General features: G+C 36.9%; 1 long non-coding RNA gene across 1 annotated transcript; it reads right to left on the bottom strand.

Annotated features, from left to right (window-relative positions):
- Nucleotides 1-17,640: 17,640 nt before the first annotated feature.
- Nucleotides 17,641-26,040, bottom strand: LOC123872516. Its single transcript, XR_006797492.1, has 3 exons — nucleotides 26,027-26,040; nucleotides 20,205-20,207; nucleotides 17,641-17,765 (listed from the first exon to the last, which is right to left on the bottom strand). It is a non-coding gene; the product is annotated as an uncharacterized LOC123872516 (long non-coding RNA).
- Nucleotides 26,041-27,862: the final 1,822 nt, after the last annotated feature.

Below are 27,862 nucleotides of genomic sequence, written 5' to 3'. Positions count from 1 at the left end.
TTAATCCCGTATTAAAGGTAATCGAACTCCTAAAGAATTGTTATTATTTATTTGCCTCTCCTTACTCTACCTACTGGCTACTTAGATGTGAGCCCGTAATTGAACCTCCGACCTCCCGAGCAGAAGGTGGACGTCACAACCACTCGGCTAGCAATGCCAAACAACATTATGAATTCAGAGTTCTTGCTTTCAACATTGGCGAATCAGTTCAGTAAAACTCTAGGGAGAAACCAAAATTGGACGCGTGCCGAAAACCGAACTCAACAAAATCCCTTTGATAGCCGAATCATACAAAGTAACTGTCCAAATATTTGCTAAAAATATCTGCCGACGCTTCAAATTGTTTGGTTTACTACGATGAAAATTGCGAATGCAGAGTTTTGTCGGTGAAAATAAGTTTCACTGTCATTGTGCTGGCCGATTTCATTGCAAACACGGCGTGCGAGCCAACTTTGTACGGTTAAATGCTATAAATAAACTTGATGACTGAGTAAAATGCCAGATATAGCATTAACATAATTTTAACTTTGCGGTAGGCGGGTAACCAACGATTTGACAGGGATTTCTGCAAATTACTATAAACTAGGTGATGCCTGATTCAGGCGGTGTAAGACCGTGGCATGTGGAAAATCCTACAATCGAAGATTATGTAAAAAAGCTTGGATTTGACTCGCTCCAGCAATGCGCGGGGCTGCAATTGCTTGTATAGTATGGCATATTATTGTAAACTAGCGACCCGCCCCGGCTTCGCACGGGTGGACATTTATTTTTTCTATTTTCCGGGATAAAATATAGCCTATACGGATTCGGAAGAATCCCTCTAACTAATGGTAAAATAAATTTTGAAATCGGTCCAGTAGTTTTTGAGCCTATTCAATACAAACATACAAAAATACAAAGGTTTCCTCTTTATAATATTAGTATAGATTGAACAGATGAAAAGAGTAACCGCCGAGTTTCTTGCTGGTTCTTCTCGGTAGGAACGGCATTCCGAACCAGTGGTAAATTATTTTGACCATTCAAAAGCACTTGTAAAAGTTTATTTGAGTAAAAATATATTCTATTCTGTTCTTTGTACTAATTTTATGTGGTACAAATAAAAGTAGATATTTTTTTTATAATACATCTGGGTACCTTTTTGAGGAAATAGATTCCTGAAAATGATGCTCGGAAATTTTGTTAGCAAAACTTTTAATTGTGGGCCTGCTCGTACGTACATTTATATTATCTACCCACCTGAAGCAAATTTTCGGACCCAGCTTATTCTTGGAATGAAACGAAAACTCGACGGCCACTAGAAAAGTTATTCGGTATTCATTTTTTCTCTTATTTGATTTTTATGTCGACGAAAAGCGTGAAAAACGTTTAGTATTAGTTTGAAGGTGATAACTGCGGCTTTATTTTATGCTATGCTAATATCAGCGTCGCGTACGTCGGTCGTGCTTTCGTATCTATAGTGTGTCCTAATTAAGTACTACACTGCGATACTGACCGTCTCAGTACAAATAGTACCTACTGAGATTTTTACGTAGTCAGAAAATGGCGTAGACGCAGCCTACGTGTGAATGCTACATAGCGTGCTACAATCTGTCGTATTTAGATTGTAGAGACTCTTCATCAACCCGCTGGCTTTCAATTACTATGTGAACTATTGCAAGCCACCAACTTATGTGTGTAGTCTCTTTTCAATTATTACATACATCTTTCAATTAAAACTCAACTTACCAACATTTTTCTTTATTCGGATACAAGTTAGCCCTTGACTGATGGTAAGTGATGATGCAGTTTAAAATGGAAGCGGGCTAACCTGAAGGGGTTTGGACTATGTCAGTTTTTATTAAACCTTTACCCTTTTGGTTTCTACCCGGCACCATACCGGAATGCCAAATCGCTTGGCGGCACGGTGTTGCCGATAGGGTGGTAACTAGCCACGGCCAAACCCTCCCACCAGACAATACCTCAATGGAATTATATTTTTTAGAGAATTCCCGACGGTTTTGGCCACAGCTGAGTCAGCCTGTGCAAGAGGCATTACATGTTACAAACTGGTCTATTCATAATGCGGTCTGCGTACGCAAAAACATTATAATGACAAGTTGTTTACTGCGTGATATCATTTTTCATTCAGAACCTTTCTCAGAATATTATATAATGTGGTGCTGTAGCGTGCTTTGCTTGCATAAATCTTTTTTTTATGTTTATCTGATGGCGTTAGTTATGTTTTGACTACAAAAAAAAAATTACGACCTTCTTTGGCGCAGTGAGTGGTAAGCACTTTGGTATTTTAAGAGGGAGAACTGAGGTTGAAATTCCGGCTGGGAATTATCAATTTCTAAATAGACTTTTAGACTTTGCCGTGTTAGTTAACACCCCACCAATAAGGTAGAGTAGCGGCAAAAAATTAGGAGTTATTGGTTTATTAAATCTGACTTATTACGTGGGCTAGGTATGCCTGTTATAGTGGGATAACCTGGAAATGGTATGGTACCATGAGATAACTCATGATGATGGCGCAGACAGACTAACTTCCGTCAGATAAAAACGATCCATATAATATACTATAGTGGAAAAGCCAGATCGAAGAAAAGAAAATCGGTCACTTTATATACAAGAGTAGATGATTTTTTCTGTGTAAATCCAATCGTAAAAGCTTTTGAGTACTCGCAGTAAAAATGACAAAAGGGTCCATACGTATTACTTCTTTCATTTAGCCTGTCCACTCATAAAATGAAAAGCCTACATAAAATGTGCTCACAAAGACTCCATCCGATCGCCAATGTAAAACCGAAAACTGTATTCTGAAAAGCGTTAGAATTCATAGGTCCCTGTTTCCCTGCCGTAGATTGACGACTAAACTCCACCTAACTCGCATAGGTACCTCGACCGATTCAACCGATTTTCCTGAGCTTATTTAAAAACTAGATGGTGTCCGCAGCTTCGCCCGCGTGGATTGGTCAGATCCCCTGCAGCATCAGGATTGAGGAGTTGGAGTTAAAAGCTTTTATGGAACAATGCCGCGAATCCTCTATCGATAAAAAAAAATACGCAAATCGGTTCAGAAATCTCTGAGATATCAGTGTATAATGTATATAGGTAGAAAAACACAACTCCTCCATTTTTCAAGTCTTCGCGCCTATTATGGTGAAATATTCATGATAAATTCCAAAATTAAAATATGTAAACATTATTAAAAACTTTAACACATTAGATAAGGGCACTCTGTAACTACTTTTCATTTATTTAGACATTAATGTAACGCAACTAAATTACTTCATAGACACACACACATCTTCATTTTTATCTTTATTTCTTTAACCTTAGAATAGCTGTTATACCTAATACTTATACTTAATGTTATACTTAATAATTGTTATACTGTTAGCTTTAATTTAACCGAGTGTCAAATAAAATTGTAAACGGGATATTGTAAATGCAAACCAGGTACCCACGATACAGGATTACCTAGTGTGGGTACCACCAGACACAGGGAAATTATTGTACAAGACTATATTTTGTTAATAAAACATTTTTCATTTTCATTTTTCATTTTCATTCAATCCATACTTAATATTATAAATGCGAAAGTGTGTCTGTCTGTCTGTCTGCTACCTTTTCACGGCCCAACAGTTTAACCGATTCTGACGAAATTTGGTACAGGGTTAGCTTATATCCCGGGGACTGACATAAGCTACTTTTTATCCCGGAAAATCAAACAGTTCCCGCGGGATTCCTAAAAATCCATCGGCTTAACCGATTTGTATGAGATTTGGTACCGAGGTAGCTTGCATCCTTGTAATTGACATAGGCAATTTTTATCCCGGAAAATCAAACAGTTCCCACGGGATATTTGAAAATCTAAATCCACGCGGATGAAGTCGCGGGCATCCACTAGTAACTAATAAGTCTACGCGACAGTGTGGGAGAGATCTTGAAGATAATGGAATTACTTTTTCATCATTCATCCGCGAAACCGACAGGGGTCGTTATTTAATTACTAGAAGATGCCCGCGGCTTCGCCCGCGTGGATTTGGTTTTTTTTAAATCCAGTAGAAACTCTTTGATTTTTCGGAATAAAAAGTAGTCTATGTTCTTCCCCGGGATGTATCCCAAGTCTGTACCAAAAATCATTAAAATCGGTTCAGCGGTTGGGCCGTGGAAACGTAGCAGATAGACAGACAGACAGACACACTTTCGCATTTATAATATTAGTATGGATAATGGAGGGAAAATTCCAGACGATATTTGCCTACAGGCATAGAAAGCTACGGGACATTGGAGAGAAGTTTTGAGGAAAATTAATTTTAGTTTGTTTTATGTCTTACCAACTTTGAATTAGAAAAGGACTGATTTAATTAATGATAAGAAAATAATTAAACCTACCGAGTAACTTGCTGAAAGAAATTAAATTGTGGCTTAAGTAGAAGTAAAATTATAATTTGAGTTAAAGTCAATAGATTATAAAAAACTTGGTAAAAGTATGTTGTGCTACAGTACCTACTATGATAGGATACAGCATAAAACTGATTATTTAATACATTAGATACATAAACATAAAAAATCAGCATTTTCTTTGAATCCATAATATCTACTGTTTATAAGACCATTTTTAGGGTTCTGTACCGAAGGATGCCAACGGGACCCTATTACTAAGCCTCCGCTGTCCCTCCGTCCGTTTGTCTGTCAGTAATGTTTGTCTCGTAATAGTACGGTTAATACAGCTCAAAGTAGAGAGTTCAAATATTCACAGAATGTGTATTTCTTTTGTTGCTATTACTTATTATCCATCTCATATTACAGAATTACTGGACTATATATTATAAAAAGACTTGCCCTGACTGACTGATCTTTCAAAGCACACACTTGTGCACAGATATCCCAGGAACAAAGATGAATTTCCAGAAATGCCCATGGGATAGGGAATAAAAAGAATTTTATATTTTCGCCGAGCGAAGCCGCGGGTGGTTGCTAGTATGAAATAATTTTGTAGCTCTATTAAATTATTCCCTATATGCTTAGGAAATATTTAACTTACAGAGTCCCACTTCTTTTCTTCTCTTGACAGTCCGGTCGTGATCATCACTGCAGTGCTTTGGCACGCTCAACAAAGCGTCATCTCTCATCATTTCTCTCTGATGACTGTTACTTAGTTCTAATTAATCCAATACCGGACCGCCTGCAGTCGGATAGAATAGACAGTGTTCGGCAGCCGCTATAGGTAGATTATAAGAACCGCAGATAATCCGATTTTCTTTAAAAGTAAATGTTGGTGCGAATTCGCCATATTCCGGGATATTGGTAACAATGTTTGTCATTTATTCGCAATAATCCAATATCGAAGCTGCACGTGATCTTATTGACACTAAGCTGGGCTCTGAGCGATCCATTATTCATGGTGTCCGACTTGGATACGGATAAGTACCTACTGTTTTATGTGGCAGTTAAAAAAATATCTGTAGGTATATCCTTTTATTTCTATTTGATCCAACACAAATCAAAATAATAAATTAATAATCAAAAAATCTTTTTTAGAGCAATCACAATTTGAACGAAAATTATATCACTAGCTAGGTTGATACTGTACTGATTACTGAATTAATTTTCTTATAATTAATTTATTTCGCTAATTGAAATTAATTATTGTAAATAAAAATTATAAATGAGACACCAAATGAGATTCTGAAAATAATAATCTCCTGTATTAGATTTAACAGGACTCTCTCCGTCACTCGCTTCATACAATCGTAGTTAAGCAACCAAAGTCCATGAAATTTTGCAGACATATTCTTGCACCATACGAACTTTTTTAAGGGAAAGCTATTTGCAATATTCGTCTAGTATTAATTTCAAACACGTTGCTTGCAATGTCACCCTACATCGAATTTATGGATGTTGTAAGGCTGATATCGTACAAAGCGTTTTACAATTACCGTAATTAATTAGTTTTTAGAGAAGAGCAAATATCAGATTTTCGATTATTGTATTTAATTGGTGTAAAATAAAGTATGGTTTTATTTCATTCTAACCTTGTTCGGCAACCAATCTACTCGTACCAGTATACCGTACCTGTAGATAAGTGTTCTGTGTTCTTACGAAATATTTTTGTTCCACGTGTCTGATGCGAACTGCTAAGGCGTGGAATGCCCTTTCGGCGTTCGTGCTCACTGCCAAATATCTGACCTCATCATTGCTTTTTATAATCATGATTGCTGTCAAATGCATGCCTATCAAACAAACTTAATTTCATAACTTTAGTATACTATTAGTTTTCATCAACTTATTTTTGCCATCGTAAATCGTAACTCAAGTTACTGTAGTCTTATTCATGAGATAAATATAATTTATCTCCACCCAAAAATTATCAAAAAAATAACATATTTATCTTTCTATATTTTCTGCAGGTATAAAAATATGTTTTTATGAGGTATATTTTAACTAGCAGAACAAGCGTAAGACATTGTATTATTCGACGTTTAAAAAAACGTTATGAGTTGCAAACGCTTAATGAGTACTAGCCTAATGTAAACTCATTACAGATCTAGAGTTTGTATCTCATTAACACATATATTTAATGAGGGCCGCATTATTATTATGACGGATATTCAATGGGTTCAACAGCGAAGCCGATAATTATGTAGTTTTAATATGAATACAATATTGATTAACATGGTTTTCACTGAAAATCATTTGAGATGTTGTATTTCATAAAAACTCGTTTATGACTTTTAGTACAAGTATTTTCCTTAGAAAAGAAAATTATCATCGTCATCACACACCTTTGAAAACATTATGTTTCCTTCATCGTTAAAGCAAGTAATATTTAAAAGCTTAAAACGCACAATAGCTTCGAAAAGTTAGACCTAAGTACTAATTAAGTTTAGTGTTAATTTATGTCTTTGAAAATGGCACTACTCTGAACTTGTACTAAGCTTTAACTAAACACTGAAGACTAGATACGATTAAAATAAACAACTGTGTTTTTCCAATGCGAACGAGTTACTCGTAAAAATAGGAGTAGGATACTTTTCCGAGAGTCAACGGAACCGTAGTGGGTCGTTATTCAATTACATGAAGTGATGTAGCGAGGCGATGATTACCTGTGTAGCTGGGGGCTATCCACCCCTTTTTCATAATTAATCCTACGAGTTTATTCTAAAGGAATTCCGAGATGGGGATGAAATGAAAAACGAAAACAAATTGAATTTTCATAATTTATCTTGGACAATAATAAAAGTTAGCGAATAGTCTCTAAATATAATAATTAGTAGTATTAGTATGAAATTAAGTGTAATTTAATAATGCAGCCAGTATTCTTGGCACCATTCTACGCGGGCATGATTTTTATACTAATTAGATAAGGCTAGCTTTAAGTTTCATTGTAATATTTTCAATAAAAAAAAATGAAGTCACGACCTGCTTTTGTCTGTGTATAATCCTACCATTAGTTATAAATGATAATTGATAAGCCGGGGTTATGATCTACAGCAAGGAGGAATACGAGGACGCAGAGATACCTATGTATTCGCAAGTTTATTTAGAGTTAATGTACCTAATCTGTAATATTAAAGTAGGTATTCACATCTTTTCTCACTGATTGATTAATTGCTCTAAATTAAGAGAACGATAGTCTCATCGGTAACCCGGTGATTCGAGCTCATTAAATCCAAATCTAGGACCAGATGGTTCAGACAGGTTCCTCTCTAAATCAGATTTCTTCTGAACGGAGTTTCATTTCGGGACAAAAGAGATTTTCTTTTTCAACTTTATTCAGAATCTGCAGTGGATCTGCAGTCCGCAATCGGTTGACCTAGTGAGGTTTGTAATGTTAATCATAGAATACCTATTTTACCTGCCCTAGATTGTCCGAACAACTGCTCTACTCTACATCCCGATTTCAGCGCTCTCACAGATAAACGGAACGAACTCCCTGATAATATTGCTAGTTGTGCTGTGGACACTTCCACAAAGAGGAACAATGATAGCTGTCGGTTTTTAGTTCCTACTTAGTAAAGTACCTATTTTGGAAATAGAAAGATTTTTTAATTAAATAAACTTTTTCAAGCTCTTTTGAATCATCAAGACACTTACTACTTACTACTAGTTCGGGAAGCCATTCCTACCGAGAAGAATCAGCAAGAAACTCAGCGGTTGCTCTTCTATACTTATACTCACTGAATACTTGTGTTGAATCTTGTAAGTTTGTTTGTAGGAAGTAATCTCTGGAACTATTGAACCGGTCGGTTATTTTCGTTTTTGTATTAGGTACCTCTGCCATCCATAACGTGGTTTTGTTCTGTTTTGCTCCAATAATAAATAATTCGAGCAATCTGACTTGACGGTCCGAACAACAAACGAGTGCTAACGAGTGACTGCGAAAACGAAAGCGAGCATTGGATCATCACGGCGGGGCATTGCGATTAGGTACAGCAGATACTCGTACCTAATGTCTGACTGGTCAACTTAAATTTAAACGTATTGTACTTGTAGTCACGCTCAAACACAGTTCAGTGGAAAACACACAATGCTCCTGGTGGTTTTGTTACAAAAACTCCACATCATGTGAACACCAATTAAATAGAATCCCTAATGAGTTGTTTTTACCTGTTTTGTTTCAAAGCGGAGTATTCATAAAAGCTTTTAATGCCTGTTTGCTGAATAACTTTTCTAGTACTCGTTGACTGTTGTGTTTGCGTTTCATCTAGCTGGACATGAATTTTTTTTTTGTTGGTTCGTAATTAAAAATGTAGTTACCACTGTTTTGTTACTACCTTCTAGGTCATAAGATTAAATTTTATTTATGCAGAATTTAGGTCCAGTTTTGCAAGTTGGTTTAAATCCGCAAGTTTTAGAAACATAACATAAAGAGATAATTTTTGTTTTTGAAAATTCATATTTATTTTTAATTTATATCCGAAATTTTATCATAAATCTTTATGTACATATACGTAAGTATGTAATATGCGATATTTTAATCCGTAAAAGTAGTTTTGAGCGCAAGGATTCGTGTGCGGTCCGAACAGCACAACAATGACAATGCAACTTATTTTCACTGACAAAATTCTGCTTTTACAATTTTCCCAGCAGTAAGGCAAACAATTTTGAGCTTCGCTTGGATATTTTTGGCAAACATTTGCACTGTTACGTAGTATGATTCGTGCATCGCGAGAGAATTGTGTTGGTCCAGCTTTTCAGCACATGCCCAATTTAAGCGTATCCCTAGAGTTTTTGTGACTGATTAGTGAATATTGGCTGTTGGAGTGATGAAAAGTTGATTCGACAGTATGAAAAGGATTCCATTCTTCATATCCATTGAATTTCTACAAATACTTTAATAGTAAATGCTAATAAGTATACCTACCTACATATTTTAGTACCTACTAATTGAAATTGTGACAACCTGCCCACACAAATAAGAGGTAATAATAAAATTACCACTATAATCATACTATAATAATATAAGGTAGGTATTAAGTATCCTTTGCCTCTATACAAGAACAGAGTATAGTAACAATATTTACAAATTAAAACAAAATTATACCTAATACCAGTAGTCCTTGACGTTCATCTATTTATGTAAATTTCTGTACCATTAAAAGCATGTGTCTTTTAGGATTTTATACCCGACCGACGGGTGCCAACGGAACCCTAGGACTAAACCTGTCAGTCTGTTAGCGGTCTGTATCTCATAAACCGTAATAGATGAAATTTTCACGGAGTGCGTATTTCTATTACCGCTAAAACAACAAATAATAAAAATTTTAAAACCGCCGCCATGTAAATTAAAAAAAAAAACAATCTTATACGGTGGTAAAGAATCCTTCGAGTCCATATGTTTGAGTCTGAACTCCGAGTACAACTCGCGCTTGATTTTTTTAAAATTTTTGTGATCAATTTCATCAAGGTATGGTTAAACGGACGACAACAGCTAATACAGACATTTTCGTTTCAATATTAGTTCAGACATACCTAATCATTTTAGTATAGGTACCTACTTTGAATAATATACGGAAACCAATGATTGAAAAATTGTTTATTCCATATACTTATCTAGCTGCGAATCTACCACTCTACCTTTTTCCATAATTACATTTACGAGTTTACATTAATAGAGCTTGGAGACGCGTGGAAAGAAAATAATGAATAGTGGTGTAAAATGCCATTGAAAAGGGAAATGTTCGCATGCTGAGCAACTACTCATAATAACATTAGTTCTCTTTGTAAACATCAGTGTGAGTACAGTCTAGTAGTAATTCAAATAATGGGAGAGAAAATATGAGATAGGTACTGTTTACCTATTTTACTTAATGTTTCAGTGTAATGATATTATACGAGAAGGTATCTATTCTTATACATCAGCCATTAAAAACGCACCCCACATCCATACATATAAATGCGAAAGAGTAGGGTGATATTTTCATGGCTGCAACTGTAGCTGAAATTCGGTAAGAAGAGCATAATTAATGTCTAAGATTTGGGACAAAATCTTGCTATCGTAGCCCTATTTGCTAAGATTATAGTATAATTACCTACTATAGTCTGTTTGGATGCAACGGACAGAAACATTAAACATAACTTAAAATTTAAAAAAACCCCGACACAAAAACCTCTATAAGAAAATTAGAAAAGAGCTGATAACTTTCAAACTGCTGAACCGATTTTCTTCTATTTAGCTAAGAACACTCTCGATGAAGCCACCTTTCAAACAAAAAAAAAAAAACTAAATTAAAATCGGTTCATTTGTTTAGCAGCTACGATGCCACAGACAGATACACAGATACACACGTCAAACTTATAACATTCCTCTTTTTGGGTCGGGGGTTAAAAACAACTATGTACAGCTGTGTTCACAGTACGTACGAACTCCAAACTCAAATCCAATGAAATGACTGAACCAATTAGGCAGATTCATGGAGGCTTTTATTTTTTGTTCGAATTTTGCACGAAAAGTTCAGTTGGTCACTTTTCACGGAATAACTTTTAGGTACATTCATCGACGGGCTTACATTCTAAATTCTGATAATCCAGATTATTAACAAAGTTTTTATACTCGTTAACCTTTGAATGTTGTTCAGCAGACTAGTGAGTGGTAGATTATGGCCTAAACCCTTCTCATTTTGAGAGGAGACTTGTTCGTGGTAGTGGGCCGGCGATGGGCTGAAATGAATCAAATAGACAAGTAAATAAATATTCCATTCCATTCCATCAGCCTGTATGCGTCCACTGCTGCACATAGGTCTTTCCAAGAGCGTGCCACCAAACACGGTCCTCCGCCTTCCTCATCCACCCGCTCTCCGCCACCTTCTTCAGGTCATCGGTTCAGCGGGCTGGAGGTCGTCTCACACTGAAAATTAAACACTAGGGGTCGCCCCATAAATTTTCGAGTAAATAAATATACCATTGATATATTATGAAATAACTAAATGACATAACTCTTGTTACTACTATCGTCCTCTCAACCGATGGATGTCCACAGCTGGACGTGTCTTTTGTAGGGGTTTCTACATTCCATTTCTGCCACATGCGATCTTGTTTCACAGAATTACTTTTCATCAGGCTTCCCGCCTGACGCTGTCGGTCCATCCTACATAGTTTCAGCAAACCAAAACTAAAACTTTAATTAAATATTCTTAAAATTTTAAGAATGTACAGGAAAAACCGAACGATAAGTATTTTAAAAATAGACAAAATACAATTTTTCCCCGCTTCCGGAACCAGTGAGTGTAGCTATTTAATTAGGTACACGAAGCAAAAATGTGGGCGATATTTACCTGTAGCTGCGGGCCATTTCCTGATCCTTTTTAGTAGGTATACATATATATCTGTAGAGATTACTTTAAGCAAGTCATAACGTATCAACGGTGTTTTTATTTTATTTAGGGGTCGGTTGATTGACGGAGTAGAGAAAGGGACATGAGAGGATTGGGGGTTAGGAGCTGGAAGGAAGCTGCAACTAACCGGCCCCAATAGCAGAGTTTGCTTGAACAAGCCAAGGCCCACCCAGGGCTGTAGTGGCTGTAGTACTTTGTTGATGATAATGATAGTGTTTTAAATTGATGAAAGAAACGTCTCACAATATTTTCAATGAATCGGCTACAAACCTTTTTATCTACTACTACTCTTTTCACTAGTTGGATGGGGATTGGAATACTAGTCATGATTAGCATGACTAATATATACAAAAAAAAAAAATTAACACTTCCACACACACACATACATACACACTATGTAACACATATATTATGTATGTATGTAAAAGTTTATGTAGTTATGCTCTTGTTCAATACTAAGGCTACTGAAATAAGCGTTGTGTCCTACGCGGCTCTGAAGTATACAATCAGTTTAAGAAAATAGAGACCTTTGAGAAAGGCGTTTGATATAAAATACAATATGTTCGTATTGGGCGTCGGCCCTGATTGCTATACTGTACTATATTTGTAAGCGCTCCTGTCATTTATTCGCAATAATCTAATATTGAGGCTGCGCGTGATCTCATTGGCACTAAGCTGGGCCGCGGGCGGCGATCCATTATTCATAGTGACCGTCGAGGATAATGCTTGATTTGCTTTTGAAATTTTCAAATATAAAGAGGACGTCCAGGCAATCGGATAAGCTAGGTTCAAGTTAAGTGGCTAGAAAAAAGTTAAGTTAAAGCGTTATGAATTTTATCTTACATTTTGTAGGTACCTATAGATAGGTATATTCAGCAAAAAAGTGGTTAGTACTTTTCAATAAACATGAATTTCAGGATATCATATCAAGAGCCCCAGATTCGAATCTCATGCAAAAGTTACTTATGAGTATCTAGGTTTCGAAACGTTTCAAAAATCCTAGAAGCTTTAATTTTTAGTTTCCTAAAATAGTTATCATCTCACTTCAGTTAAAATATGTAGACCATATGTAATTGTATACCTAAGTGACTAGCTCTTGCGCGCCACTCCGTCATATCCATTATGTAATTTATTTTACAGCCTGTAGCGTGTGAGGATCGCGTAGCTTTACTGATAGATCAGTAAAGGATTTTGTGAATCGAATCATTAGTTCAGTAAATATATTCAAGCTCATAAACCTTGTCTTTCGATAATAATTAGATTCCTCCTACGTCTATGATAGATTTTAAGAGCCTAACATTCATGTCTATGAATACATGACTTTTTGACTTTGACTTTATTTTATAGAGCCCACGTCGTTGGATTTCCTTACCTTTTCTACAAACATCATCTCCGAATAGAAATAAGTCATACGGAAACGTAAACCTGTCATCGATAAAACAAGCAACAAAGAAAATTAGTAATAAAAATGTTGTCTTTATACCGACGTCGACGAATAAAAGTAAACGTAGATTTATTTTATTTGTTTTTCTAATCTCGATGTCGACGTTATGGTCTGAGAGTCCGTAGGAAATTTTAAAGACGCTTTTAATAAAAGCCCAAAGTCTGTACGGTGGATCTTCCACGTTACCGGCATCGATATATAGTAAACTACACATGTCAGTTGAACCAAGGTAGGTTCAATAGCAGCCACGCATAAAACTTGCATCAACACAAACAAGTATTGAATGAGTCAAAATCTTACAAATTGTCACGTATCCGAGATATAAAATATCAAAATTGTACTGGTGATGTCATGTGGTAATGTTACAATGAGTTTCTAGTATTTCTAGTATTCAATTGGTGCCTTGTAGTGCACGAGGCACCAATTGAATACTAGAAATCTATCTAAAATTACCTATTTGAACCATAAGCTCTAATGTATTTAATTTGCTATTATTATTTAATTTTTTTTTGTGTGACCAAAATGTATCTTAATTTAATGTAACATATTGCATGCTTATAAGCAGAATTTGGCTGTACCTTTTTATCTTTGTAACATCTCCACTGTTTACCCAAATTCGCAATAAAGAGATTTGATTTGTACTTTTTCAAGTCGACGTTAACTGAGTGTAAAAAAACATGGTCTAGAAAGAGACAAAAATGACTGTGAATGAGTGCATGAATGAAACGAATGATGGCTCTGCGCTTTGTTTTACGTTTGCTGGTCTGTGCTTTAAATATAATCAGGTAGGTAACGCAGAACTAACATTCAGCTTTTATCAAACGTTTTCTCATAACTTCCTACGAGCTCTCGGACTATAGTGGAAGTATCCAGAGGCAACTCATTTCAGATAAGGAAAAAGCCTACATGCCGTGTTGAATTTGCCTCTTGCAAATTGTGATATCTTTAGAAATACGTCACAGGGCCTTTGTGAATACACTTGAATGTACTAAATTAAAAAAATAAGAGTAAGTATATTATTATGTATTTTACTTTTTTTGTGACAGATTACGCAAAAATTAATGAATGCTTTGTAAAAATGTTCAAGTTGCGAATTCCGTCATGTTTTGTATAAAAACTTTCCATCGTCCATCACGCTGGTCAAGTGGAGATTGGCGACTTCACGCACCTTTTAAAACTTTCAGGCCTGCAGAATTTCTCAATGTTTTCCTTTACTGCGAAAGCAAGTGATATTTAATTGCTTAAAACGAACATAACTCCGAAAAGTTTAGAGGGGCGTGCCCGGCATCAAACCCTTGACCTACCAAATAGGGAGCCGACGTATTTACCACTAGGCTATCACCGCTCCTATAAATATAAATATGCAGACATATAAATATAAAAATGTAAATATATTTGTAATATTTTAACAGGAAAGGTCCCCTCCTATCCAGGTTACCCCAATATTTTTATATTGCGTGCCATTTAATCCACAAAACAGCGAATAACACTACCTTAACCGAACAGTTTTACGATTATGTCGTCCGAGGGCCCCTTATTTATATGTGCTAATCCGAGTTAAAACTATAATTTATGGTCAGGCCCATTGCGTGCTGGCTTGCATTGTAATTAATCACTACCTAAGATTACCCTTAGCCAGCCTGTAATGGGTAATTTTCCAAAACTGAGCTAAATAGTTTTATTTTTAAATTATTATGCCGGTAATTTGAATTTTTCGCATCATAATTCAAAGTTTCGGTCGACTTTTAATGTGTTAGGTATAAGTACACATTAAAAATAAAACCGATAATATTTTTCCGAATTATAAAATGAAACAGCATGCCTCTTAGTTCGAACAAAATAATATTTTGAAATGTTACCTGCCTAATTTAATTAGAAGTGTTTATTGCTACTTTTTAGCTATAAACTACTCAACCGATTTTGACAGACAATAAAGATGGAAAGTAATATGTGGATATAATACTTTTTATCCTAAGAAAATAAAGAATTACTACAGAATTAAAAAACAAACTTTATCCACACACAATTTTGTAAAACAGTTTGGTTCACTCGAATAAGTACGCGTAGACAAACAGTAGTGACAAGATTATACGGATACCTACAGATAAAGCCTTTATAATCTCTTCAAAGTTTAAAAAACAGTACAGACAGAGTAAATCTCTTGTCAGCAAGCTCGACGAGCATATTGCATCCCAGGGCATGCTCTCAGATATGAAAAGATTTGCATTTTACATGGCGCACCTAAGCAACGAGGTCAAGATTCGATAAAAAACATGTAACTTTTTTAGACTGTCTCTTTACATGTAAGATTCAAGCCTTGTGAAGTTTGTTCTTTTTTGACCCTTGACACTGCTTTAAAATGTTTTTATACAGTACAGCTTTTTAATAACCATGAAAATTTTAAGGGCGAATACACGAAAGGTTTATTGTTTTAAATGTAAAAACGAGAACTAGATACTAGAAGTATTTCATGTAAAATTAATAATATAACTTAAAAATTAAAATCTGTAAAACTTCGATATGATTGAGTATACCAAATCTATCTTGATCCTACCTACTGAATCTATCTAACAACTTTATTTTCTTTAGGTTTAAAATACTACATGACGCCCGCGGTTTTGCCCCTGTGGATTTATGTGGAAAATCTTGTGGGAACAAAGCTAGTAGGCAGACAGATACTTTCGCATTTTTTAATATGGATTTGCCAAAAAGTAATAAATTTTGAATTTCCATCATTTTATTTAAAAAAACGTGCAGTGCAAACTTACGATCCGACTTTGACGTAATTTTCCTTTATGAGATTCCGACTTTTTCAATTTACGCCAATTAGTGAAAACACGTGGCTTATTATCGTAAGATTAACATTAATTAAGATCCTAGCGGAGGCTCGGGACCTCAAAGCGAGTGCTCGCCTTTTAAAACATCGCTAAAGCTGCTAAGCACTAAAATATTTATAAAATGTTGAAATTCATGTCTGCCGTTTCCCTGTTTTATAAAGTCCCTTAATCTTTCTTTGCACAACTTTCAACGTACCTTTGCTACGTGCAGTTAATTTGCATAATATGTCTGCTACGTGGCTGCCATTTTGTGACATTAAACTACGCATTTGGTGCTTGCTGTTTATGCTATAAAAACATCAGTGTAATATCTGCACCTCAAAATGTAGATTTTACTATGTATTTACGCTTGGTAATAATATCACTCCGGGCACGTATATTCAAAAGTTGAAGTAATGCTCGTTTTAAGCAATTAAGTAAGTGATACTCTGAAGTTTTAACGGTGAAGGAAACCTTCATGAGGAGTTCTCCATAATGTTCTCGAAGGTGTCTGCCATACCGCACTTGGGCAGCGTGGTGGACTAAAGCCAAATCCAGACTCGTTCTCAGTAGTGAGCCGGCAATGGGCTGTTGATTATGATGATAAAGAATTAAAAGTAAAGTGTAAAACATTCCCACTTAAGGAACCGATTGATTGATTTGAACGCAATGAAAAAGTAGGTTAAGCTTAGATCAAAAAGTATTAAAGCCAAATACCACAATAGTGTTTAGTGCACAGTGAATCCAGTCACATCAGCTATCCAGTCAGTCGTCACCCAATTGGAATAAGCTGCCTATAGATGTAATTTTCATTCACGTTTTTGAATGGTCATTCTTACTCTATATAAATTAGAATATATGCATGATTGGGTGACTTTGCTTAACCTATTGAATTTAAGTACCTTATAATATATTATATTTCATGAGTTAATTATTGATCTAGGCCCATTATAATATTTCTCTACAAAATATCTTGTTATGTTCCTATCTACTGATTTTGAATCCGAAATGTTTTGTATATAAATTGCAATAAAATTAACCCCTTTTTTGTGAATAGTTGATGAAAATTCATTACAGGCACACGCTTAATCACGATCAGACCTAAAAGAAAGTAAGGCTTAAAATGAGACGTGGCCTCGGTATGAGTCAAAAAAACGACGCTAAATATGGTAAAATTTGTTAAGATGAATGATGCATTTATGATATACTGATTGAATAATAATAATTTCATTCTGTGGCAAAAAACTAACACCTAAAAATCAACGGCACGAGTAGTACAGCTAAGTTATTTTAGCCATAAACACTGTAGAGGCATGAAGCCTCTTTTAAGACCGGCAGCTGCGAAGAAAGCAACACACTTTGCAGCTGTCACTTAGAGAACACAATTTGAATTCGGAGCGATTCAAAATATCTTGCTGGCCTGGACGAACCCCGGGCAGCGCATTCAACCAATTCACTTCAGCTCATCAAGACCGAAACGCCTCGGTCTAGCATCAAGCTCCGGCCCTCGTTTTTCTACCACAGTTTTAATTGTAACCAAGGCACATATTGTAAATACAGCCCAAGTAATACAAGTTAATATGTAGCGGTATTTTTATTTATCAAGTTATCTATCATACGCTGCATGGCTGCTACATATTCTGGTGACCCCGACGTGATCTGAACACGCAACCTTCTGATCTGGCCGGTAACGTACTTACCGACCAGAATATTTTGCGTCAACTTTGGATGCGCCGCTTGCCACAACATTTGCAAGCCATATTAGCTGCGCAGTCCGAAATTTCATTAGATAAGGTTGCCGAATTGGCAGACAAAATTTTAGAGGTCTCCCCTGACATCAGGGCACCTTCTACTTCTGCCAGTTTGTCTGATCCCAGTGTGTCTTCGCTTCTTAAACGCATTGAGGAGTTAACTGAACAAGTTGCTGCGCTTAGCAGGAATAGGGATCATAGACGTACAAGGTTTTCTTCACGTGCCCTGAAATGCATCAAACCATGTTCCTATACAGGGCAGGAAAACCCCAAAGACAGTCAGTAGGGGCGATGCCTGACTGTCCAGTTGATACTCGCCGGTTATTTGTCACTGAGGTTAAATCTAAATTGCGTTTCTTAATAGACACTGGCTCTGATCTTTCGTGCTACCCGGTGACTTGGATTGATCGACCTCCTAAGGCTACCGAGTTTACCATGCGCGCCGCAAATGGCAGCGATATTAAAACATATGGTACAATTACCTTATTATTAGATTTAGGCCTTCGCCGTGAATTCAAGTGGCACTTTATAATATGCGATGTTAACACCGCTATTATAGGGGCCGATTTCTTATCATATTTTAATTTATTGCCAAATTGCAGAAGCGGTCGGCTGATCGACAACACTACTGGTCTTTCTCATATGGCATCCATAACTGCAGATGGCCATGTTAGCGTAAAGACCGTAAATGGTAAGCATGAAATATTATCTAAGTTTCCTGCTATTTTAAGGCCTCCAGGCCCTGTGCGTGATATCAAACATACCACGGTGCACTACATCCGAACGACGGATGGTCCGCCGGTATCGTGTCGTCCACGCCGCCTGGGCCCACACAAATTAGCCATCGCAAAGAAAGAGTTCGCAAATATGATTGCATGCGGCTCTGCTAGACCTTCCGATAGTCCCTGGTCTTCAGCTTTGCACCTGGCTCCAAAAGGAGACGCTGATTGGCGTCCCTGCGGTGATTACCGGGCTTTAAACGCGCGCACGATACCCGACAGGTATCCCGTGCGTCACATAGGCGATCTTAACCAAAATTTACGTGGATCAACAGTCTTTAGCACAATTGATCTAGTGAAAGCTTACCAGCAGATTCCCGTTGCAAAAGATGACATTTGTAAAACGGCTATTATAACTCCTTTTGGTCTGTTCGAGTTTCCTTACATGACTTTTGGACTCCGTAACGCTGGGCAAACATTTCAGCGATTCATTGACGAAGTTGTCCGAGGTCTTGATTTTTGTTTCGCATACGTGGATGATATTCTTGTTTTTTCTAAAGATCCACAGGAACACGCGGATCACTTACATATTTTATTCAAACGCTTAGAACAATACGGCGTTGTAATAAACGAAAATAAATGCCGTTTTAATGTTTCAGAAGTAAAGTTCCTAGGTTATAAAATCAGCGCCGCTGGCGTAAGCGCACCAGCTGAGCGCATCAAGGATCTTCAGGAGTTTCCCTTGCCGAAGACGGTACAAGGTGTTCGAAGATTCCTCGGTATGGTGAATTTTTATCGTAAGTTTTTACCGGGCATAGCCCAGTACCAGGCTCCACTCATTGATGCTCTGTCAGCCATTCAAGGTAAAGGCGCTAGGCCGTTTATTTGGACGCCTGACTTAGAGCGTAGTTTCAAGTCGTGCAAGGAGAGTTTAGCTAACGCAACTCTGTTAGCTCATCCAGTCGCCGACGCTCAACTCGGATTATTTACCGATGCATCTAGCTCACACGTCGGCGCTTGTTTACAACAACAAGTTAATAAGGGTTGGCAACCAATTGCATTTTTTAGCAAAAAGCTAACTGTAAAGCAATCCGAATGGCCGGCTTACTACAGAGAGCTTCTGGCCATTTATGAAAGCGTGCAACATTTTAAGCACATTCTTGAAGGTCAACAGGCCACCATTTATACTGATCACAAACCCTTATTATATGTTTTCACTCAACGGCGTGAGAAACTTCCGCCTGTACAATTGAATCAATTAGTATTTATTTCACAGTTCACTACGGATATTCAGCACGTAAAGGGTGCTGACAATTTGGTCGCCGATGCTTTTTCGCGTGTGGAGAGCATCTCCTTAGAAGACGACCTAGCTACACTCGCGCAGTCACAAGCTTCCGATGAAGAATTAAAGAGCCTGCGCAATCAAACTTCCATGAATTTAGACTGCATAACGGTACCTGGTACGAATATCAAACTGGTATGTGATGTTTCTACGGGAAAACCTCGTCCTTACGTAACTCCACAGTTTAGGAGGAGCATTTTTGAAAAACTTCACAACCTCAGTCATCCAGGTGTTCGAGCAACTGCTCGTCTAGTCATGGATCGTTATGTATGGCCATCTATACAGAAGGATTGTCGGATGTGGGCACGAGCTTGCCAAGCTTGCCAACGTTCGAAGATCACTCGTCATACATCTTCCCCATTATCAACCTTTAGTCCACCATCTGAACGTTTTTCTGTAATTCACTTAGACATAGTAGGTCCCTTACCTTATTCCTCTGGTTTTAAGTACTGCCTCACAGTCATTGACCGTTTTACGCGATGGCCTGAGGTATTCCCAATGCCAGACATTACTGCAGAAACATGTGCTAGCGTTTTCTTAGCTGGCTGGGTGGCGAGACTAGGGTGTCCAGTAACCATTATAACTGACAGGGGTTCTCAATTCAGCTCGCATCTCTTCACGAAGATCGTCGAGTTGACCGGTGCACAGCATCGGATGACGTCATCGTACCATCCTCAGTGCAACGGTATGGTAGAGCGGTTACATCGACAGCTCAAGGCAGCCATTATGTGCCATGCCAACCCACAATGGACCGAGGTATTACCATTAGTACTCCTAGGTATTAGGAGCGCATGGAAGGAAGACCTTGGATTATCCAGTGCGGAGCTGGTCTACGGAGAACCTTTGCGATTACCGGGTGAATTTTTCAACCCGCCCACTAATGATCGTGTTTCTGACCCGGCGTACTTCGCTGATAGGCTTCGCAATTATATGTCAGAGTTATCTCCGACTCCATCGTCGAGACGTGGTAAAACAGTTTTCTACATTCCGAAGGATTTATCCTCCGCTGATTACGTTTTCTTGCGTCGAGGAACAATGAAAAGGTCATTGGAACAACCATACACTGGCCCATACAAAGTCTTAGAACGTGGTGAGAAGAATTTTAAAATTGTAGTGAAAGGCAAACCAATGGCAGTAACCATTGATCGTTTAAAACCGGCTTATGTCTTTCAACCTCAACAAGCCGATTTGCCTTCTCAAACTTCTCATCCTTCTCCACCTTCTCACCCTTCGCAATCGTCTCAACCTTCTGTCACCACTCGTTCCGGTCGTAGGGTTCGCTTCCTCGTACCCTATCAAGCTGCTTAGCAAATAATTTATTATTTTTTTTATTTTCTCTTCTTTTTCACTCCGTAGGGGGGTGATGTAGAGGCATGCAGCCTCTTTTAAGACCGGCAGCTGCGAAGAAAGCAACACACTTTGCAGCTGTCACTTAGAGAACACAATTTGAATTCGGAGCGATTCAAAATATCTTGCTGGCCTGGACGAACCCCGGGCAGCGCATTCAACCAATTCACTTCAGCTCATCAAGACCGAAACGCCTCGGTCTAGCATCAAGCTCCGGCCCTCGTTTTTCTACCACAGTTTTAATTGTAACCAAGGCACATATTGTAAATACAGCCCAAGTAATACAAGTTAATATGTAGCGGTATTTTCATTTATCAAGTTATTTATCATACGCTGCATGGCTGCTACAACACGATTTAAACTTAGAATGATTAGAGATCAAGTCTTAGCTAAAACGGGTTAGGTATAGTATAAGTAACATGTCCACTCGTCTTACGAGTTGGTACATTAAGTTAGCTAAATCGATAGCTATCCGCACAGAATGAGACAATTAACTAAGTTTACGCTACGTTTGGCTAAGACCCGCTTTAGAGTCTTGTTCTTGTGCGTAATGTAGTAAATTACTACATTACTACTAGTAATTATTTTAGGTGTAGGTACAGTGCTTTGGAATTTGATATACGTATTAAAAAAACTTAGCTTATATTATTTTCAAAGGAAATACTTTTTAATTATAAATAAGCGAATCATATTTTATACTCCGTATAGAATTCACACTACACAGCTGAAACTACGTATTATTTAGACAGCGTCGGATTTTGCGAAATCTAATTAAAGTGGCTTAAAGCTGTACCTAGTTAGTCCGTCGATTTTGGAAGCGGGTTAAATGAGTTCAGTCATTATTTCATTAATTCCAGTGTGATTTACTAAGCGCGAATTAACCTTGTATTAATTAAATCGAAGGGGAGTTTTCACAATTCTATTATAATGGTGTTCTCAACATTCGTGAGTACCAATTTTTAGCTCTATGCGAATTATTGTAACCTTACCCATATTTTTGGAGCTAACTTGATCGAGCTAAAAGTTGACTGACTGACTGATATATCAACACACAGCTCGAACTACTGGACGGATGGGGCTGTTTGGCATCCAGATAGCTATTATGACGTAGACATTCGCTAAGGAAGGATTTTTGAAAGTTCAACCCCTAGGGGGGTAAAATAGGGGTGAGAAACTTGTGTAGTCTACGCAGATGATTTTGCGGGCATAAGCTGGTTTATCCATAAATATGATAAGAAATCACATAAAAAAGCAGTCGCATTTCCAAGTCTTGGTTTATTCCATCTAGTGTTTGTTTGTCTTTATGTCGTAATTCCTAATTTCGTACAATTATTTATAAACTCTTTATTTTCACACTTTTAATTTTTAAGTATTTTCTAAAAGGATAAATCCGATTAGTTATTCAGTCACTGAAGATTAAGACTAGTCTTTACTCGATTTATTGCCTAGGATTAGCGGAATCGAGTTAAAGTGGCTTAGAGCACTAGTACAGAGTACTTGGATTTAAGAGCGATTCTATTGAATTGGGACATTGTTTCTACTCGAATCAGTTTATTGCTACGAAAATCCAACTATATTGTACCAATTATTCTGTTGTATCTTTAAACTAAACTAAATTAAAAGGTCTAAAACTCCTTTTCACCAAAGAACTTAGTAAAAAGGCTAGTAGGTTTCTACTATGTTACAGTGTACTTTAGCACTATTTCACTTGACATGTGCAATTTACTACATCCATACTAATGTTGTAAATGCGAAAGTGTGTCTGTCTGTCTGTCTGCTAGCTTTTCCCGGCCCAACAGTTTAGCCGACTTTGATGAAATTTGGAAGGACAGTGTTAGCTTACATCCCCGGGACGGACATAGGCTACTTTTATCCCGGAAAATCAAAGAGTTCCCACGGGATTCTTAAAGGCTCATCCATTTAACTGATCTATATCAAATTACAGTATGAAGTACAGAGATAGTTTGCGTCCCGTTTATTGACACAGGCAACTTTTTATCCCGGATAAGCAAAACATTCCCACGGGATTTTTAAAAAACCTAAATTCATGCAGAGGAAGTCGCGGGCATTATCCATATCTATACTTCCATAGTTCTACTTCAATAGTTACATAGCAATTATACTCGCTCTCAGATCGTACATTTCAATATGTAGGTACTCGTACATAATGTAATAATTGTTTTTGTTATGAAATATCACGAAACGAAAATTATTTTATTTATTTTAACTCTCGCTGTTATTACCTACTTATTATTACTACCTCATTAATTTATACAAATTTAGGATTCGTTATGCGCAGCCACATCGTTTGTTAAACTCAATAATTCCTCGTAAATAGAACGCACAAAGAGATAATCCAGCTTTTGGATTATTAACAAACAGGAAATATGCCATACCTACAATTGCTAACTAGCCAACCCATCCAGGTTTCTGCTTTACTTGCAGAAAAAAAATTATTTAAGTATATTGGTTTAAATTTAAATGAATTACCTATTATGGTAACATGAACGCGATCAGGAATTGTCAGCGGGCGGAAATTACATTTTGTAATCAGCTTATTCCGAACGAGTGGCAACTGTGAACCGACGACGGAATCCTCCGAACGCGCGGACTTCACGACATGCCAAAAAATACTTACCTGAAAACGCCATTAATTTTATCATAACGTTTAATTTGAGGGATCCATACCTTAAAAGGAAAAAGGAAACACCCTTATAGAATCACTTTGTTGTGTGTCCGTCTGTCTGTCTGTCGTGTCTGTCAAGAAAACCTAAAGGGGAGATACTTCCCGTTTACCTAGAATCATGAAATTTGGCAGGTAGGTAGGTATTATAGCACAAGTTAAAGAAATAGTCTGTAAACGTGAATTTGTGGTTACATCACAAAAAAATGAGTTCAAGAAAAACCAAACTAGTTTACTCAATTACTTAAAGTTGGCGCTGTCCGTCATTAACTTGCAGTGTTCTACATAAAAGTTCCTTCACGAAAGAAAACCTTGGCTTGGAAAAAATGGGCTGAGCAATCCAGTATCTTAAGTTTACGATAGTACAAGTAGATACCTGAGTTCTAAATAAAATGCATGAGTCAATCATAAAAGACATTTTAGTTAAAATATGACATGTATGCAGGTTAGTTTATATTAATGTAAGATTATTTTAAGATACCTATCTCATTTTAATATTATCAAGGCCTTCTCTTTACCTACTCAAGTTTTAAATGTAATAAAGCAGTCTTAAACAGAAAATCTACCAACTCGTAGAAGACTTATCCGGATTAAACGAAACTACATGTAATACTTCCTACATAGTAAGCAAAGAGAGACGAAGGCACTTTGTACGACAAGAAAACCGCATGTGTTTAAACTTTTAGTGCTGAACATTTAGGTAGGTACTTAAGTCTTCATTAGTTACCAATTTTTCTTTTTATAATTGAGTGCCAATGAGCTAGTCAATTGAACTCTAATTTACAGCTAGCGCAAGGCAAAGGAATACTTAGTATAGGTAAAAGTAAGGTAAAGATAACTTTGTGTGATTAGTCAACAAAATAATATAGAACCGCTATGTTCCCTAATTAGTCGTAACCTTAAGATAATAAGCCACGTGTTTCGGCTAATTGGCGTAAATTGATTAACATGGAAGCTTGGATCAAAACAATTTTGATATTAATTAATAACATAATAGTTATATTATTAACTTGTACGAGTATAATTTGAACACTGTAGTGTAATTAAATTAAGCCACATTTTTCATCATTATCATCATTATTAACCCAATTGGTCTCCTTTCGGAATGATAAGGCTGTAGGCCATAGTCGACCAGCCAGTCTGGTGGACTGTGGCCGACTGTACTGTCAAGTGCGGATTGGCAGACTTCATACACCTTTGAGAACATTATGGATAACTCAAGGGCACGCAGGTTTTCTCACGATGTTTTCCTTCATCGTTAAATAAATAAGCTAATGATCTCTTCTATCTATACTTAAAGTATGTGATAATTGCTTAAAGCGCTGATAACTCCTAAATTGAGATGTGCGTGGCCAAGCTTGAATCCCGGACCTCAAATAGGAGGCTGACATCCTAATCACTAGGCTATTATAACTGTTCATTAAAATTACAATTAAGATAATTATTCATTACTAGCTGATACCCGCGACTTCGTTCACGTGGATGTAGGTTTTTTAAAATTCCCGTGGGAACTCTTTGATTTTCCGGGATAAAAAGTAGCCTATGTGCTAATCCAGGCTATAATCTATCTGCATTCTAAATTTCAGCCCAATCCGTCCAGTAGTTTTTGCGTGAAGGAGTAACAAACATACACACACACACACACACACACACACACACACACACACACACACACATACAAACTTTCTCCTTTATAATATTAGTGTGATGATCACTATCATCCTATCATTTGACTTATGACATATGACTAATTATTATTATTATTTATTATCAACAACTAATTAGAAAACGAGTTTATGATACTCTTTAGGTGCTAATAAAAATGATAACTGCCATATTTTACATTGCGTTTAAATTATCGTGAGTGTTTTCCATTATAACAAGTGTAAATTAAAAATTTATAACACTCCCGACAAGTGAAGGTTACAGTAACTACAAACTTTCGATCAAGCCACCTTTCAAACAAAAAAAAAACTAAATTAAAATCGGTTCATTCGTTTAGGAGCTACGATGCCACAGACAGATACACAGATACATAGATACACACGTCAAACTTATAACATCCCTCTTTTTGGGTCGGGGGTTAAAAATGTACTTACAATGTAATGATAGACGGTTTTGAATTTGACGTTGGTCAGAGTTCATTACATTACTTTGAAAGTGTAAAAAATACAATGTGAAATCTAATATGAACAAGTGTAAATTAAAAATTTATAACACCCCCGACAAGTGAAGGTTACAGTAACTAGAAAAGACCGAAAAGACCTGATAACTTTCAAACGGCTGAACTGATTTTCTTGGACTATATCGCGCCTACTATCTAAAGTATCTGAGTTTTCCAAAACATCATTTTCAAATAAATAATTATGTATTTAATATGCAATAAGCACACAAAAAAAGGACAAGACTCCGGGTGAAGACAATATAACCAACGAGCTCTTAACATCTCTCTGTGAACCCTTAAAACCAGCACTGAAAGTATTATATGATAATATATTAAAAACAGGAAAGTCTCCAGAACAGTGGTCGAAATCAACAACTATTCTTCTGCACAAGAAAGGAGATAAAAGTGATTTATCTAATTATAGACCGATCAGTTTAATGACAAACTTATATAAGGTATTCGCAAAACTCATACTACACCGAATCACGAGAACCCTTGAAGAAAACCAACCTCGTGAGCAAGCAGGATTTCGTAAGGGTTGGGCTACTACGGACCACATTCAAGTTGTATCCCAAATAATAGAGAAGACAAAAGAATACGGAATTACTTTATACATTTGCTTTATAGATTTTACTAAAGCATTTGATACAATAGAACACTCAGAAATATGGAAATCACTTAAACAGCAGGGTATTGAAAAAGAATATATTAAAGTACTACATAGCATATATAGAAAAAGCTCAGCAAAAATTAAACTAGAAAAAATAGGACCCGAATTTCCAATTAAAAAGGGTGTAAGGCAAGGGGACCCGTTATCCCCGAAAATATTCTCGGCAGTAATGGAAACGATATTCAGAAATATAGACTGGTCTAACAGGGGAATAAAAATAAACGGCGAATATCTGAGCCATTTAAGATTCGCGGATGACATCGTACTTTTTTCAGAGTGTCCTAGAACCCTAAATGTTATGATATCAGAATTAGCTCGAGAAAGCAAGAAAGTAGGGTTATCACTTAACAAATCAAAAACAAAAGTAATGACAAACGGTGACAAGCAACAGCACTTTATCATAGAAGGGGAAGAAATAGAAATTGTCAACGAATATATTTACCTTGGACAATTAGTATCATTTGATGACCGAACGGAGAAGGAAGTGAAAAGACGTATCGCCCTAGCTTGGAAGAAATATTGGAGCCTAAAAGAAATAATGAAAAATAAAGACATAAACATTAGGATAAAAGCAAAACTATATGATGTCGCCATACTGCCATGCCTAATTTATGGCTGCCAAACATGGGCACTCAGAAAATCAGACGAGGAGAAAATTGCGGCATGTCAAAGGAAAATGGAGAGGAGCATGTTAGGTATCAAACTATCAGATAAGATTAACAACCATAAGATCCGAAAGAAAACGGGAGTTAGCGACGTCATCACGCAAATAAGGTTACTAAAATGGAAATGGGCTGGCCACATTAGCCGAGCGAACAATAGCAAATGGACAAAAATACTTACAGAATGGCTACCACGGAATGGAAAAAGGAAAAGAGGAAGGCCCAGAAGACGCTGGGCAGATTTGTTTGCACAAGTCATGGGACCGCTATGGATGCGGAGCGCACAAGAGAGACGGACTTGGAGAGAACTGGGGGAGGCCTACGCCCAAGGGCGACTTCTACCATAAAAAACCAATTATACTATCTCACCTACGTACACTACAATATTTGTTATACCACTTTTATAAATACACTGACAAACAATCATAAATAAATATAA

The sequence above is a fragment of the Maniola jurtina genome, chromosome 15 (genome assembly GCF_905333055.1).
Source record: "Maniola jurtina chromosome 15, ilManJurt1.1, whole genome shotgun sequence".
Lineage (NCBI taxonomy): Eukaryota > Metazoa > Arthropoda > Insecta > Lepidoptera > Nymphalidae > Maniola > Maniola jurtina.
The sequence above is the reverse complement of the archived record's forward strand: the minus strand, read 5'-3'. Positions and strand labels throughout refer to the sequence as shown.